This window comes from Athene cunicularia (assembly GCF_003259725.1).
Source record: "Athene cunicularia isolate RWA chromosome 18 unlocalized genomic scaffold, athCun1 chr18_part1, whole genome shotgun sequence".
In the NCBI taxonomy this organism is placed as follows: Eukaryota; Metazoa; Chordata; class Aves; order Strigiformes; family Strigidae; genus Athene; species Athene cunicularia.
This window is the reverse complement of record NW_020799123.1, coordinates 3,778,015-3,794,093: the sequence shown is the minus strand read 5'-3', so window position 1 is coordinate 3,794,093 and position 16,079 is coordinate 3,778,015. Positions and strand designations below refer to the sequence as shown.

Sequence of the window (16,079 nt, the reverse complement as noted above, 5' to 3'; positions counted from 1 at the left end):
TCCAGACTCCTTGCAAGAATGTGAGCCACTGTAAGACGATGCTTTCTAGTTGCTGTATCTGTTTTTCTATCTAGTATTTCCTCCCACTGTTTGAAGGGACCTATACTGTTTATTTTCTGTAACAACTAACTAGATTATACAGCTAGATCCCCTTTAAGTAAACAGCTGGAGAGTAGAAGTACTGCACTACAGAGATGTTCTCTTACACCTCAGAGTACAATCCCTTTCAACATTTCAAAACTTAATTGAGGTTTAAATTAAGATTTAAAAAAAAAAAAGATTATAAAAGGATTATAAAAGTTAAGTGCTCTCTCTCTCTGGTCAATCTTCCACACAATACAGTCTAATGATCAAATACAGCTTGTACACACAAGCTGTAGCAATAATAATTTATGTTTGCTATTTTAACCTTCACAGTCACTGTAGGATGGACAGTTAACTTTTTAGAAATGTATGTAAAAGGTTTTAAGCCTATTCAATAGTGCAGCCAGTCAATAGTTCAGTACAGAATACCTACATAACAAAGTACTGCATGGTTTATGGAGTGCCAGGAATATGTATAAATAATTTTTTTAAAATAAAAATTATTCTGCATTCAAAGTTATTATAATCCTAATTATATAGGCTAAATAATAACACCAAGACATAAATATTATTAAAAGCTGATGTTTGCTTTTTTTTTTTTTATTAAATCTTCTTCTGCTAGTTGAAAAGAAAAACTGTTTATGAAAACATTTATGGTATATTTTAATACTTTCTAAAGCATACCTAAATCTTGAGGGATGCAATGCATGAATCTCTCATACTAATCCCTGCTTCCCACTTCCCTACATCCCAACACTTCCAGTTCTCATGATGTCAGCAGACAACAGTAATGGGAGGAAAGTTGAGAGAGCAGTAGTACTGGGAAAAAAAAGTTTAATTTGTTTGAACTGCTCTAATGAATTCCCTTGTCCCTCACAGTTTATTACTTTCTTAGTGCTTTTCACCCAGCCATTTACTTTAAGAAAAACATGATAGTCCTTTTTATAGCTATTTGACCATTATTATACCAAATCAAAAAATTCTACACAAATAGTATTCCCTATGTTATATTAAATTTTAATATCAAGTCTCTGCACTGTTGGATGTGAAACCACCATCTGAAACGAGTAAGAAGGTGTGTATTAATATGGCATCACCTTCTCCTGACATCCCTGGCTCCAACAGAGTGCCGCAAAGAACAAAATGCAGAAAAGACTGCTTATATCCAGCTGCACTCTACCTACCTTTTTTTTTTTTTTTTTTTTTTTTTTTTTTTTTTTTTAATCTTCTGCTGAAAGGAAATCTGTTTACAAATTTTTCTAAAGGTAAATATATTAACTTTGGGTTTATTGTCTAATACATATGTATTGAATTAGATGTGGTTTTGCTTTATATGAGCCAGCCCATGCCAGCATCATTGTGCTGGATAATTGAGAGCCGACTATACTGCTGAATATCTCTTTTTTGTAGTTGAATGCTCCTAGTAAAACCCAGTAACAAGCGCCATTCTTGTAGTCTTTTTCAGAGCTTTTATCTACTAATGACGACGAATTAACCTACTGCTGAAACCAAAAGAATGGATGCATGCAAAGGGAATAGCCTGTATGATTTTAGCATGTCTTTACATCTTTTTTTCTTGTCTGTAAGCTGCTAAAAGTGGTCTTTGTAACATCCATGCCTTAACAAGTCTCTCTAATTTTTGGAGAGTTTCCAGTATTTAAAGAGTCAAGTATTTACAATGGAAGAATTACTCCATCCAGTAAAATTAAGCATTCTGTACCAAGAGGTTGCCTACTTGGCTTGCTGTTTATGCTGAGCTTTTACCATGAAAGAAAGAAAACAATCTACTTAAAGTCATATTAGCAGATACAAAATCATGATTAGAAGAAACAAGAAATATGCTAAGAAGCAACACTGACTAATGCTCATAAGCCTTAAAAATGACCTTTTCATTTGACTTTTGGACATGTCATTTAGTATTTTTACAAGACAAAGGCTGAATAGGTCTTTTAGATTTTGAGACAATACCCAAATGAAGATAACAACTGAAATATTCTAGGTTATTACAACAGAATATATATTTACACAGTGATTTCATCTAAAAGGTCTATGAAAAACTAAAGATAACATAAATGTCCTTTTTGTAATGATAGGACAATTTCTTACAAAGAGTTATAAAATCTGTAGTGTTCACAAGATTATTTGGAAGTAAGGATTATTCATTTTCTGTCTATGAAAACCACCAGCTAAGTTTGGGACTTATTGAATAATATTTAATAGATAACACATATGGCATGAAGACAATCATGCTAACCCTGAAATGGCCTGGAAAATTGTCTTGTCTTTGGATTTGCACTGTTAGCAGTGTCCTGCTTTGAGTGTGCAGCAGGAGTCTCTTTGGTAGCAGGGAAGAGGGCTACAGCTGTGGCCCCCTATGAGAAACTTCTCAAAGCTTCCACGGCTCCAAGTCAGACGCACCTTTGCACCAAGGCTGGGCCGATTTGCAGCACCTCTGCAATGATGTATTTAAGAAGGGAAATCTGGGAGGAGTTTCAGGAGTTGTGAGGAGAAGTTGCGAAGAGAACATCTGTATAAACACCAAAAAACCACATGGAACGCTTCATGAATTTGCGTGTCATCCTTGTGCAGGGGCCATGCTAATCTTCTCTGCATCGTTACAATTTTAGTATATGTGCTGCTGAAGTGAGCACGTAGTGTTTCCTGTGCTGAGTTTGTGGGAGCCTGATATAGTCAATCTGCCAGGCCTCCCCGTCCTTATATTTTAACCATCATCCTCGATACCAAAGGGGTTTTAATCATCTGGCTTGCTTGATCGCAGCACATGTCTGACGTTCATGGACAACCTGTGCACTAAGTCTCCATGGGTAAGTCCACCCCTCAGTCATGAGCCCATCTATATGTGCCAGCTCTGGGGAAGCATATACTGCTGTTGGCTGCATTTTACTTCTCTTTTCCTTTCCTACTCATCTTCCTAATGACTTCTCCTCCAACTTCATCTCCCCACATGGTGTGCAGCAAAAAAAGTATGACTATCCTGCCTTTGAAATGGATGATGCTACGATCACAATTAACGAAGTAATCAGTTATTTGCTTCTCTAAAACTTGCTAGTAAAGAGGGAAACAAATTCACTTAAAAACAATACAAGAAACTTTGTCACATACCACCTTCTAAAATTCTAAAATGTTCAACTGATATGTGAATAAACTTCCTGGCAAATCTCAACTTCAGCAAATTTTAAAATGCAGGTATTTTGAGAGAGAAACATCAAATACTTTTGAGCATTCATGTTTATCCAAAAGCATAACATATCCTATCTACTAATGCTCACTGATTCTCTTTTTCAGATGAATGCTCGTGTTATAAAAGTTGTATGCAACCTGGAAATGGGGAGACACATGAACCCCAGTTAAATGAAAGACATACAAGCATCTTCTAAACAAGCACAGAATTGTAGCTAAGGAGACACTTCTGAATTTGAGAAGTTCAGCTGTGTGCTAATGTACATGCAAAAGATCCGCAGAAGAAATATGAAATATTCATGCAAACTTGCTGTATTTATTTCAATACAAATGCTGTTTCTTCTGTGGGTTTTTTCCCCCTACAGACTTTTAACACTTAGAATAGACAAAAAGAGAAAAAAAATAGATTCTGATTATTTGATTAACAACTGCAACAGCAGAATGTTTTCTTTAGGAAATCAAAGCAAACTTTACCCTAAATCTCTCCCTCATGTCTTCCATCATATCACAAGTCTTTAGGGGGGTATTAAAGTACCAAATGCATTCCAGTGCTCTGAGAGTGTTTGATTTGCATTCTGTATCACTTCAAAATTGTGAATAGGAGAAAACAAAGAAAAGACAGAAAACAAAAATCAGTTATTTAATTATTTTAGAAAAATAAAGTTCACTGATAGTGGAAGGAACAGTAACACAACATACTTCACACAGGGGAAAAATGAAACGCTTCTCAGAGTTTTGTTTTACATAAATGGCCTAATATTAGCCTTCTGCATACTGTTTCAAATCTTTTACTCCACAATACACTTTCTCATAATGATATATACTAAAGGAAGAAAAACCCACAACAGTACCTCAGGAAAAGTTTTTACACACACATATACATGTTGATAATGAAAGGGACCTAGTGCATATCAAGAACCCAGTGATCTGTTACAAGTTTGTTTTTCAACAGTGCAGAAGACATAAATGAAAAGACCTCAACCAATCCTGAGAATATGCAGAAATAAAAATTAAGTGCCTATCAATTTGTAAAAGTCTGAGAAAAAACAGAGCTAAGAGTACTACAAAGCTTTTCTCTCCTATCTGCATTCTCTTGTTTCAGCCTCCCTAATAAGTTGTTGATGGGTTTATATGTGGGATTTGATTTTGTAGATTCTTTCACTCCCTCACAGCCAACAATCTGATCAACATTTTCTTTTATTTGTGACTGCTTACTCTATAACCAAAACTCTCAGAGCATGGGTAGTTTCAAGGTCATATCATATCTTTGAAACTGGGCTCTTAAGTATGTATCACTCCTGACATGTATATCTACATCAAGTTCTATCTGAACTTGGCATTCCCCATCACTGTTTTGAATTAGTTACTGTTCAGTCAGTCATTGAATCTATCCAGCATGTTAAAATATTTTCAAAGTCTCAGGAATTCAATGATAAGAAAGAAGGTAATAAATAGCTTAAGATCTTCCAAGTAGAGGCTGTTATGAATTAGCTTCAGGGCATTTATGCTCCAATTAGAACAAAATAAATCAATAAAAAAGAGCAAGGATTAGGGCCCGGGTTCATCCTAAATCAGAGACATATAAGCAAGCAGCCCAGGCAATATGGGTGCTCTCTACCACAGAGAATTTCTACCATGCGGCAACTCAACTCATCTAAGATCTCTGTGCCATCTCTACTGAGTGCAGTGGAGCTCCTAGAGGGTGAGGCTTCTAAATTCACTGGTTCAGGTAAGCACCTTTAAATGGGTGAATATCTGCATGAGCCTCATGTACCCATACATTCCTATAATCAGATTATTATAAGTACCCTCAAATTGATTAAATGAATTTCTGTAATAAGAAATAAGATCTGAAAAACTGCTTCAGTATGTTATGTGAATCTGATACTAAGCAAAGTGCAGCTAAAAGGTTCAAAGAATTAAGAGGAAGTCAATTTTGCTACACACATGAAAGATTTTTTACATACTTTTTTAATACCTTTTTCTTATCCTGTCCTGCAGAAATACTTAAAAGGAAAGTAGATATGTACTGTCTGGCACTAAGCATATATCATTAATAAATAGTAATGGCATCGTAGAAACATGGCAGCAAAAGGACCTTGCTCTAATTTCAAAGAAAAAAATATTAATAACTATCTAAAGGAAGCCAAATGAATCAGAAAATAAAATGCTGATTTTCCAGCTGCCAAAAAGCTGAAAAATCAGTGGAGGAAACAGATGCTAGAATTGTGCTTAATGTAATTTAAAATCTGAAAACAGAACAGCAGTTTTGGCTATACTGAAAAGCAAATATGGTGATAGCACCAGCTGGGAAGGATCTACTAAGCAGCTCTTGTGATTTATATGTTTGAAAGTTTCATGGGTCACTCAACATAAACACCTTTGTTTGTCACACACATCCTGCTAAAAATGATTACGAATTAAACGAGGTTTCAAATCTCTGAATTACAAATTCTGAAAAAAGGTAGTGTAAAATGCAGAGGCACAGTAACAATGTGTGCTGTCCTTAGAAATACCGTGTTTAAAAATATTTTATAATCCTAATTTCCCTGTCATTATTTTGTAAAATTTAGATAAGATCGTTGATAATTTTCCCAAAACTCGATAAAATTTCAAAAACTCAAGGAACTTTCAGCAAAGCTTTGTCTATATTTTTTTTCTAATAATCATTGATGCAAATCATTACAAAAGTTGGTCCAATCTTTTCTATAATAAGGGAAGACACCAGTTTGGACATTCCTATAGGGAACAGCAAATCTTTCTATCAGCATGAATGGAGTGCTCGGTGTTACAAAGTAAATAAGGAATTTCACTGCAAACAAGTCATGGTGACAAACAGCTATAACTCTGAAGCTCAAGTACAATGCCAGTGTAACAAAAAATTCAAAAGAGTAAGATCATTAATCAGATCTCCCCGTAAAACTTTATCCAACAGCTTTGTATTAAGCACAATCAAGATAGGGACAATACTTATTCCTATTTCTCATATTTACTATTCTTCATAATTGTGGTATTAAGGCATTATGACTTATAACTACTATTTTGTCTCTAGACATCCACTGCAATCTATGAGAAATTGAGCTTCTAATTAACAACATCTATGATTTCTCAATGTGAAGCTCTGATGAAAAAAAGTACATTTCTAGGATTAATATACCTCTGCCCTGTGGTAGCCCTGGACATGTTCAGTTAGAGTTCCTCTTGGCCAGCACAGGCAATTCTGGCATTCTGAAGCCAGTTCAGAAACACCGACATCCTTCTCTGCATTGCATAAGAAATTCAGCAAATCTAATACTCTGGGAATTAAACTCCCATGTTTGGTTTAATAATATCCAACATTATGTTGGATATAACCTCTATTATAACCTCTTTTTGGAAGTGGGAATCTCTGCCCTTTTCAAAACTGCACCACTTCACAAGAGAAGGCCTATGTAAAAATAAATTATAGAACCAGAAGTATCCACATATTGCAGTAACGGTCTGAATTCCAAAATCAGCATAACCTCAAAAATAAACCATTAAATCCTGATTCAGGAAACCATTACTTCAGTAGCATATATGTAGGCAAGCTGCATATGTTTAAATATTTAGCTAGGTTGAGGCACTTATGAACAGCAATTTTTCCACACATGCACATGAATTATTCTGCCCCTGCAAAATTCTTTGGAGATTAGAAGATGACAGCTTTTTAAAGAAAAAATGGATCTTGAAAAATATGCCAATTCATCTATAAAATCTGTATTTATGTTGTGAAGGTTACCCATCTTCTCTACTAGCAACAAGACCTCTTTTCCAATGTGAATTCAGTGAAAGAACTGCAAGTTATGATCTTCCCAAAACAGCTGAAGCATTTTAGCCAACGCACCTAGTTCCGTGATAATAAACATGTTCTTCCCCTTCAGAAAAAACTTCAAATACTGCCAAAAGACCATAAAACTAATGAGGTATAATACCTTCAGGACTTGTTATTCTGGCATATTTCAACCAACACCCTGTGAAAAATGACAGCAATGCTGGACCTATGAAATACAACCTGTGTTAGTGCAGTAACTGGTCAATGAGGTACCAGCCACAGAAGAAAAGAGGGAACTCCAACAGCAGTTCTCTGGACTGAAACCTTCAAACTCAGCAACATCATTTCTAAATACACAAATGTTACTGACTGGTAAGCCTTCCAGCTTGCTAATGAAAATGAGAGAAGAAATCAGCTCTTTAAAGCTCATGGAACATGAACAGACGTCCTGTTCAGTTAAAATTTCAATTTGTTTTCCTACTCCACTGAAATGTGAGAAAACTTAATTCTAAGATGAAGTAGAGAATGTGGTGCTGTATGTTATTGCTGCTATTTGTACTGTACAACTGCCATGGAGGACAAGGAAATAAAATATCCTTCAGGCTGAGAAAAACTGCCCTTTAATAGAAGTACCAGAGGAAATAAGGAAAGTACACTTACTTTAGTCCACACACATGCTTTAGCTTCTTCCCTGCACCAGGTGTGCCAAGTTTTTAGAATTAAAGCAAGTGTGACACTTCAAGCACTTTAATTTGAATTAAGTTGTTTATAATAACCTCTTCCTTTCATTTCCAAGGGGAACTTCTCACATGTTTCATTCTATACAATGAAACCATGTTTATACCAACTGCCACTTAGAAGAGACACAAACCAGGTTTATATACAGTATCTGCAAAATGTAAAGTTAAAAAATTACACGAAGCAGCTGTACAGTGTTTTAAGTTAAATGGAAGATGTTTCTGTTTCCACTTATATCAGTGAAAATACAGACTACCTTCATTGACTTCAGTAGAATCACTGCATCCAGTGCATAGCTGGATGCGATGTTTATACCTTCTGATCCATAATATGTTTCTGACATTTCTACAAGATCCTCTGGAGGCAGACATAAACTCTTGGAGAGGACGTATGTTAGTTCAGGCATAGTACCATGCCAGGCCTGGACACAGGGCTTCCAATCAGATGAATGAGTCAGCAAAATTAATTCATCACTACTTCGACCTGGGAAAAAACTCATCATCATCAAATGTGTCAACATACCCGCAACAGAAGGCATTTCTGCTATTTATGAGGCCTTCTAAAATGGCCTGTCCAAACACCAGGTCATCTGGACATCAAGAGCATACCTGAAAGTTTTTAAAAAAGGATAAATATTTTAAAGCGCAGCTGCAATTAAAAAACTCCCAGCTTCATACATACAGAGCGAAATAGAACAGAACAGAATAGAATAAACTATTTCAGTTGGAAGGGACCTACAACAACCATCTAGTCCAACTGCCTGACCAAATCAGAGCTGACCAACTTAAAGCATATTAAGGGCATTGTCCAAATGCCTCAAACACTGACAGGCTTCGGGCACTGACCACCTCTCTCAGAAGCCTGTTCAAAAATAACAGACACTTATTTTATGACCACCAAAAGATGATTGGACAGGTTTTACTCAGCCTTATCATATTACTTCCAGTATTACTGTGACAGGCTGGGCTTATTCTCAACTTCCAAGTTGTAAAGTTTCCAACTTCCAAGCTCTCAGTGCAGATACATTTCTGCACATCCTTTTCCTTAGCATCTGCCCTGCTAATTCCACTGTGCCCCGCTGGCCACCCCACCCCACCCCAGCCCATCACGTTCTCTGAAGTGCCTGCTCCCACAGCAACCCCACGGTGGGATTACTGGTGGGAGGGCAGCAGACAGCAGTTTGCATTTCATGCCACTCAAATTCAAGTATTACTTCTTATGCTTAAATTTTTATTAAATGAAGGAAGGGTGTGTCTTCCAGTTTTACTTTAGGGAACACAAAATAAACGAGCTGTCCTTTGAAGGAAAAGAATAGCAAAATAACAAGTTCTTCGAGAAAAGAAAAACAAAGAATAAAAGAAAAAAAAGGAGAAAACTTGAAACTTCCTATCCTGTCACAGCTGTTCTGGTCCTTTCATTTTGTTTAAATATTTTTCAGGTCTAACAGTCAAACAGTTCAAAATAACATAATGCGTATGCTGTATAACTATGAGACCTGGATTATCTCATTTCTGCTGCAACATGAGATCTATCACCTCTTCACACAAATTGAAATAAATAAATAAAAGGAAACTTTTAAGATCAATGCCATGACAAATAATTCCAACTTCATCCCTTCTATTGCTCAATCATAGAAAAGTTAATTATGTCTTTTGATAACAAAATGGCCATTGTAGCTCAAAGAAAATGCTGTATTTATGATTCAAGTATTTTTGGCAAGAAGTACACTAATATAAACTATAATGCTATGGAATTCGTTACAAATTTTTATTTAAAATAAAAAGAAATGTATCTTCAGGGGTTAGTTTATCTTTTGAGCTACACAAAAGATTACAAGGATAGCAATCAGTGATTAAAATCAACTTATTCAAGTTAAAAACCACCATGCTTTCTTCGTAAAAACCATGCATTTCCTAATGATGGCACTTTATACGAATTGCCAATTACTCTAGCTTCAGTAGCCATTTCCTAAAAATTAATCTCAATGTTTACTGTACTAAACTAAATATTGCAAGTCAGAAGTACCATGAAAGAAGAATGAGTACATAGAAACATGTTCTTCTTGGATTCCTGTGTTTTAACAGATGTTATTTTCACAGGGTGGTAACTCTTAAAATCTCAAATGAAGTTTTTTCAGTGATGAACACTGATACAAAGGTTTGCTTTTTAATCATATTTCATTCCTTCCCTTTATGAAAAAAGTCTGGGTCAATGTTCTTTTTGTTTAAATCAAACTATGCATAGTTTAGACATCACCTTGGTGTTTCACTAATTTTTTCAGCCTTATCCCCTGTTGTCACAATAGTCTTGTCATTCTAGACATAATTTGTTTTTTTAATTTACTAAGAATAATAAGGTAAGTAATCAGTATTCTCCAATTCAACATAATTTCTCGTTAGCCAGCTGCAATCAGAAGATACCCTTAGCATTGTAGCTGCATCACAAGTCCAACAACAGTTCTAAACATCAATATTTAAAATAGCAACAGAAGCTAAAATCCAAAATCTATTCCGTATTAAAAACCATCATCTTGTCAGGAATGTCCTTTATGTTTAAATATTTCCATTTAGTTGAAATAAACCATTCACTTGACAAGAATGTGAAAGGAAAGCCTTTTTCTAATGCAAGAGAAAACTAAACACTATGCTTTACATTTGAAGCTCTGAGTGTGCAGTTTCAAAACCAGTTTCGGCCAATCTCATGAAGACTGTGCTGCTCCTAAATGAGCCTTTGGACTGCAAATGAACCCTGCAGCTTAAAAGTAATTGCAGAAACATAGAAATGTATTATATGCTACTATGTGGGCCTGTACTATAATTCATTTTCAACAGTTGGAGCAAAGTATGAGCTTTTTACAGCATATTACTTTGCCATTGTTGTTGCTTTTCATAAGCAAGATGAATTGTCCTGCAACACATTGGCCTGTGTCCTACAACTCCAAGGCAGTCCAGACCTCGCGTGGTGGGTTGACCTTGGCTGGCTGCCAGGTGCCCACCAAACCGCTCTCTCACTCCCCCTCCTCAGAGAAAATAAGATGAAGAACCCATGGGTCAAGATAAAGGAAGATTAATGAAAAAAAAAAAAAAAAAAAAAGGCAAAAAAAAAGAGGAAAGGCTGCACATGGAAACAAATTTTAAAAGAAAAAAAAAGATTTATTCTCTACTTCCCACCAGCAGGCAATGTCAAGGAAGTGGGGCCTCAGTACCCGTAGCGGCTGCTTTGGAAGACAAATGCCTTAATAACAAACGTGTCCGCCCCCCGCTTCCTTTTCTTGGCTTTTATTGCTGAGCACCACGTCACAGGAATATCCCTCTGGTCAGTTTGGGTCAGCTGTCCTGGCTGCGTCCCCTCTCAACCTCTGGCCCACCCCCAGCCTACTGGGGTTGGGGGGAGCTGCAGAGACAGCCTTGGTGCTGTGCAAGCCCTGCTCAGCAACAGCCAAGACACTGGTGTGTTCCCAACACCCTTCCAGTGACAAACACACAGCACGGCACTATATGGGCTGCTAGGAGGAAAGCTAACTCCATCCCGGCCAGATCCATATACCTTGATTTGAACTTTGAAAAGTTCTAAAGAACAGAACTTCTGCATTCTGTCAGGAAAATCAAGCAGCCTCCTTAAGCTGCAAATAATTATTTTTTCAGTAGTTGATATCAGTGAGCAAAACCATGAGGTTTTTAAGCACTTATCTAAAAATTAAAAGTTTGGCTACATATTTAGCCCTCAATTAAGAGGGTTAAATAACTTCCTCTAAGTTCAGCAAGAGACAGAATGTAGTGCTAAAATCTCCAATAAGTAACTCAAGACCTGATGACAGATCACAAGTTTCAATCCTGTAAGGAGAAAATTCTTTACTTAAAAGAAAGGCTCTTGCAACACATAGATGATTTAAGTCACCCCGGGCATTTCTCTCTTGGTCTCAAATTAAAAAATAAATTGTTAACACAATCTTCTGATCAAAGAGGTAACTAGGAAACAGAATATAAATTTTTCTTTTTGTGTTTGAAAAGGTAAAACATCAGTGTCCCCTGGGAAAAGAGAAAAATAATCACAAGTAGAATTATGAAAGAAAGATTCAAAGATAAAGGAAGATTAAAATTCAGTTCCATTGCTACATATGCTGTCAACCTCCTATTGCAGCTGTTCCACACTAAAAATGCCCAGACACTGTTCAGGTGCAGGCTGCTGAAATCTCTCTCAAGATTACCTGACCAAAACCCAAACTATATTCAAGTTTTAGTATGGAATAGGTAACTGAAGCAATGAGGAGAGAGGAGAGAAATGGAGTGTGGGGAAGGTGATAGAAATAAAAGCACCATGCAGAAGACCCTTGTGCAAGGCCCAAAAGCTGCAGATAGGACTGCAGGAACTTGCTGGGAACAGTGAACAAAGAAATCGCTTACCTTTGCTTCCTTTATGCTTTACTCAGGAAAAAAAAAAATAAACCCACAGATTTTGCATGGGTAAAAAAACCCAGATTATGACAAGAAATATCCACTGTTTTCATCAGCTTATCCTCATAACAGAAACGACTCAAAAGACCCCAAAATCTGCCTATCTACTCAACCCGAAAGAGGTGATGTTGTGTATAAGGCTAATACCTTTGAACATGTTCCAACACATCTCGTAACTCCAGAGTTGAGTCTAATTCACATGAAGTCATCTTGAACAAAAACAAAAGTAACATGATATACCAATTTATTCTATAAATGTCTGTATTTACAGGATAAAACACGTGGATTTGGTTTTAATTTAATCTACAGTTTTATTGATTAGCTTCCTAAATCACCCTACATCAAATGGATATCTGTAAATTAGAATCATAGAATGGTTTGGATTGGAAGGAACCTTAAAGATCATCTACTTCCAACCCCCCACCCATGGGCAGGGACACCTTCCACTAGGCAGATTGCTCAAAATAGAACTATAATTAAATTAATTTTAATACATTTTCTTACTCTTTGCTGAGTGTAGAGGCTAATATAACATAAAAACTTCTACAGATTTCATATGATATATGGAACATGGAGAGAATAATTTCAATCATTAATCAAAAATTACTTCCTTGCCATTAACATTTACTTTTTTCTCTGAAAGTTTATGATTCACAGAAAGCAGAAACATCAGATGAGTAAGGAAAACAGTCAAACAGTTTCTATTAGTCTTTTCATAAACATTGCCTCTCAATTGAATCGCTTGAAGCTTAAGGGTTAGGCCAGTATACAACACATTCCTAATAAGTGGGACTGAAATACTAGTGTGATAGAAAGGGTCACAGTAGCAACTTATGAAAAGAATCCAGGGGATGCACTTGCATGGAATATATATTTAGCATATACAAAAATAAATCCAACCAAACATAAAGCTTGTTCACAGCTATGCCTCATTTCATATTTGAATATAGACCACATGTGTGAGGATTAAGCTGGTGAACCCAATCTGTCTCTTCCAGGAAACAGTAATGTAACAATTGGGCTATAGAACTGTCAATTATTTCATATAGACCAGCTGTGCATGAAGCATGTTGTGCTCCCCTACTACAAGAAGATCTTCTGTAACAAGAGCCTCAAACTCAAAACACACCCACAGTGTAATTGAGCCAGTAGCCTTTCCACAGGAGAAAAAAACCTACACACATTAATACTGTAAAGAGGACACCCACTACATTTCAGAGTTCTCCCAGTCTGAGATGGACTTCAAATAGCCTGATTTTCATTTAATACTTCATTTACTGGGAGTGTCTTTTTTTTAATCATTTTGCATAGGAAAGAAACTAAAAAAGGGAAATTGCACTTGTATTTTCTCCATCTACTTTATTGCTGTCTAAATTATGTTTCACCAGACAGCAAACAGACCTCTATGGAGAAGACAGCCTGCCAAATTCTAGAATTACAGGTTAAAAAACAGACACGAGCCAAATGAGCAGCACAGGATCCATAAATCTTAGGCAACACTAAATTGAACTGAAGCTTATTTTTCCTTTTGATCTCACTCAGCAGATTAACCAGGCTTTTCCAGCAATCAGTACCTAATACTTTGAAAAAAGACACACAGAAAAGCTGACAGTTTTTATAATTCATTTCCAATAGTTATGCTTTTTTTCAACTCTTTTCAAGAGTTGATACTTGCACACGACTTCAGAGGTATACAGAAAAGATGGATAGTAAATCCTGATGGGGAAAAAGGCCCCTATTTCTTCTTGTCTTGCACTTCTAAGAAAGTAAACATTAATGTTATGAGTTATGTTAATGACATGTTAGTAAGTCATGTTTAATCATATATGTTTTGTAAAAAGCTTCCAGGCAATAACAGCTGACACAAGAGCCACAATCTTGTTTACATGGGCACCTCTTTTACCTTTAGAAGACAAACTTACAGATAAAGTAAACGAGGTTGTTAAATGAACTATAGAAGTAAGTCTCATCTAAGAATCAGCATGAAGTGGAAGAAATAACCATGGGTACAATTCAGACCATCACAACAGCCTTAAAGAAAACATGATTCACAAAGTTGCTAAAAAAGGTCTCTTTAAAAGAATCAAAAGCTTCTTATTTTTGGATGCACATTGATTTTCGCTATTTGAAGTTTCCCTACGAACTTTCCTTATGTGGCTGTATTACAGGAGCAGGGTACAGTTCCTTCATTCTTTTTAAAAATTGCACAAGAAAAGCCTCCTGCAGTGGAGAATTCAATTTTGTCCTTCAAATCACCTTACTAAAACAAACATGCATAAATTTACATAATCTTATGCACAACATAACCTTATTCTACATATATAACCTTATTATGCTATGTAACAGTAAAATAGACATGTTTTAGAAATGTCAGTGTAAACCTAAAGATGTACACGATTTTGTGTAAGAATACACCTGCAGGAACAAGACGATTATTGAAATTCTGTTCCAAGTTGACACCACAAGACATTTAAGTTTAAAGTTCCGGTGCCCATGAGTAAATATTTTCACTTACAAGCAGTATTACTGCCTGTCAGACTGGTGCTTATTTTCTTATTTTATAATAAATGCTTCAGGAATACACTGATGACAGAAAAAGGCCATGATAAAAGTGTGTACCTGATGTTCCAAAACTGTACTTTTTGTTTGCAGCATTTGTATTCATCTCTGTATATTTCCAATCCTATGACAAAAGTTTGGGATACAAGAATAGGGCCTAAAAAGAGACTTAGAATACTTTAATGGAGTATCACTTCACGAAACGAGGCAAACATTTTACTCCTATTATGAAACACTGACATGAATGGTTCAAACACGATTCCATGCAGGTCAGAAGTACGCCTTCTAGCAGTAATCAATACAGAGTTAGGACTGTAGGCTGTAGACTTTGGCAGCTTCCCTGTGTCACACTGTGGCAAGCATGATCTAAAAACTCTGAACATAATTCAGTATTGAGACAGGAAAAGAGATTAGAAATGAAAATCTTGTTCAAAGTTGATACTTATGCCAGACCCACCAAGTTGCTTAGAGAAAGCTTTATACAGAGAGTTAAAGCTGCTTTGTTAGGCAGCTTTAGAAATATTTTGAGCTGTGGGAATTTCTCCCCAGTTCTCCCTTCTCCCCTCCCTTTTTTAAATACCAACTTTTATGAACCAGTATTCAACTCCAAACTTCAGAAAGCATACAGGGCCATTGGGTCATCTGCATTACAATGCCTGATTCATCATGTATTTATATCATAAATTATGTCTCACTAAGAAAAATAATTTTCTGTCAAAATGAAAATGCTCAATTTTGACAGTTAATTTATATGCCTGACCAGAAGATAGATCCCAGCCAAAAAGCCTCATTAACTTAATTTTATCTAATGCATACCCATATGGAGGCAGAAAGGACAATAAGAGATTCATAATTTTATTCTCTGGATTAGAAGATTATTTCTGAATAGGCAAAAAATGGTTCTACACAGTTATAAACATACAAAATGTAAAGATACTGAACTACTAACCACATCTGTATTGGTTACACCCATATTTTAGTAATCTTTTTTCCTTATGAACACTAGAATACTTACCTTAGCAGTTTCAAACTTCAAATTATCTCAATTTTTTCTCTTAAAAAATTTTTGTTTGGGAGAGAAATATTGTATATTACTGGTTTTATTTTGCATTGTTCCCTTTCAAAATAATAGAAGATTTCTGGGGCCCTGCACTGTTCTCTCCAAAGCAGTGAAAAGTAACGTATGAATAAACCAAGTTACATTTGTTATGTATCTGTGAATGTAAATAAATTGGTGCTGTCAAGTTTAA

At 35.9% G+C, this 16,079-nt stretch overlaps 1 protein-coding gene and 1 non-coding gene across 3 annotated transcripts in view; both read right to left on the bottom strand.

The window, feature by feature from the left end:
- The window catches only part of B3GNTL1 (UDP-GlcNAc:betaGal beta-1,3-N-acetylglucosaminyltransferase like 1), a 121,198-nt gene that overhangs the window by 39,191 nt on the left and 65,928 nt on the right, over window positions 1-16,079 (bottom strand). The window lies entirely within an intron of this gene.
- On the bottom strand, window positions 2,629-2,735 carry LOC113487006. The gene has a single exon (XR_003399695.1). It is a non-coding gene; the product is annotated as a U6 spliceosomal RNA (small nuclear RNA).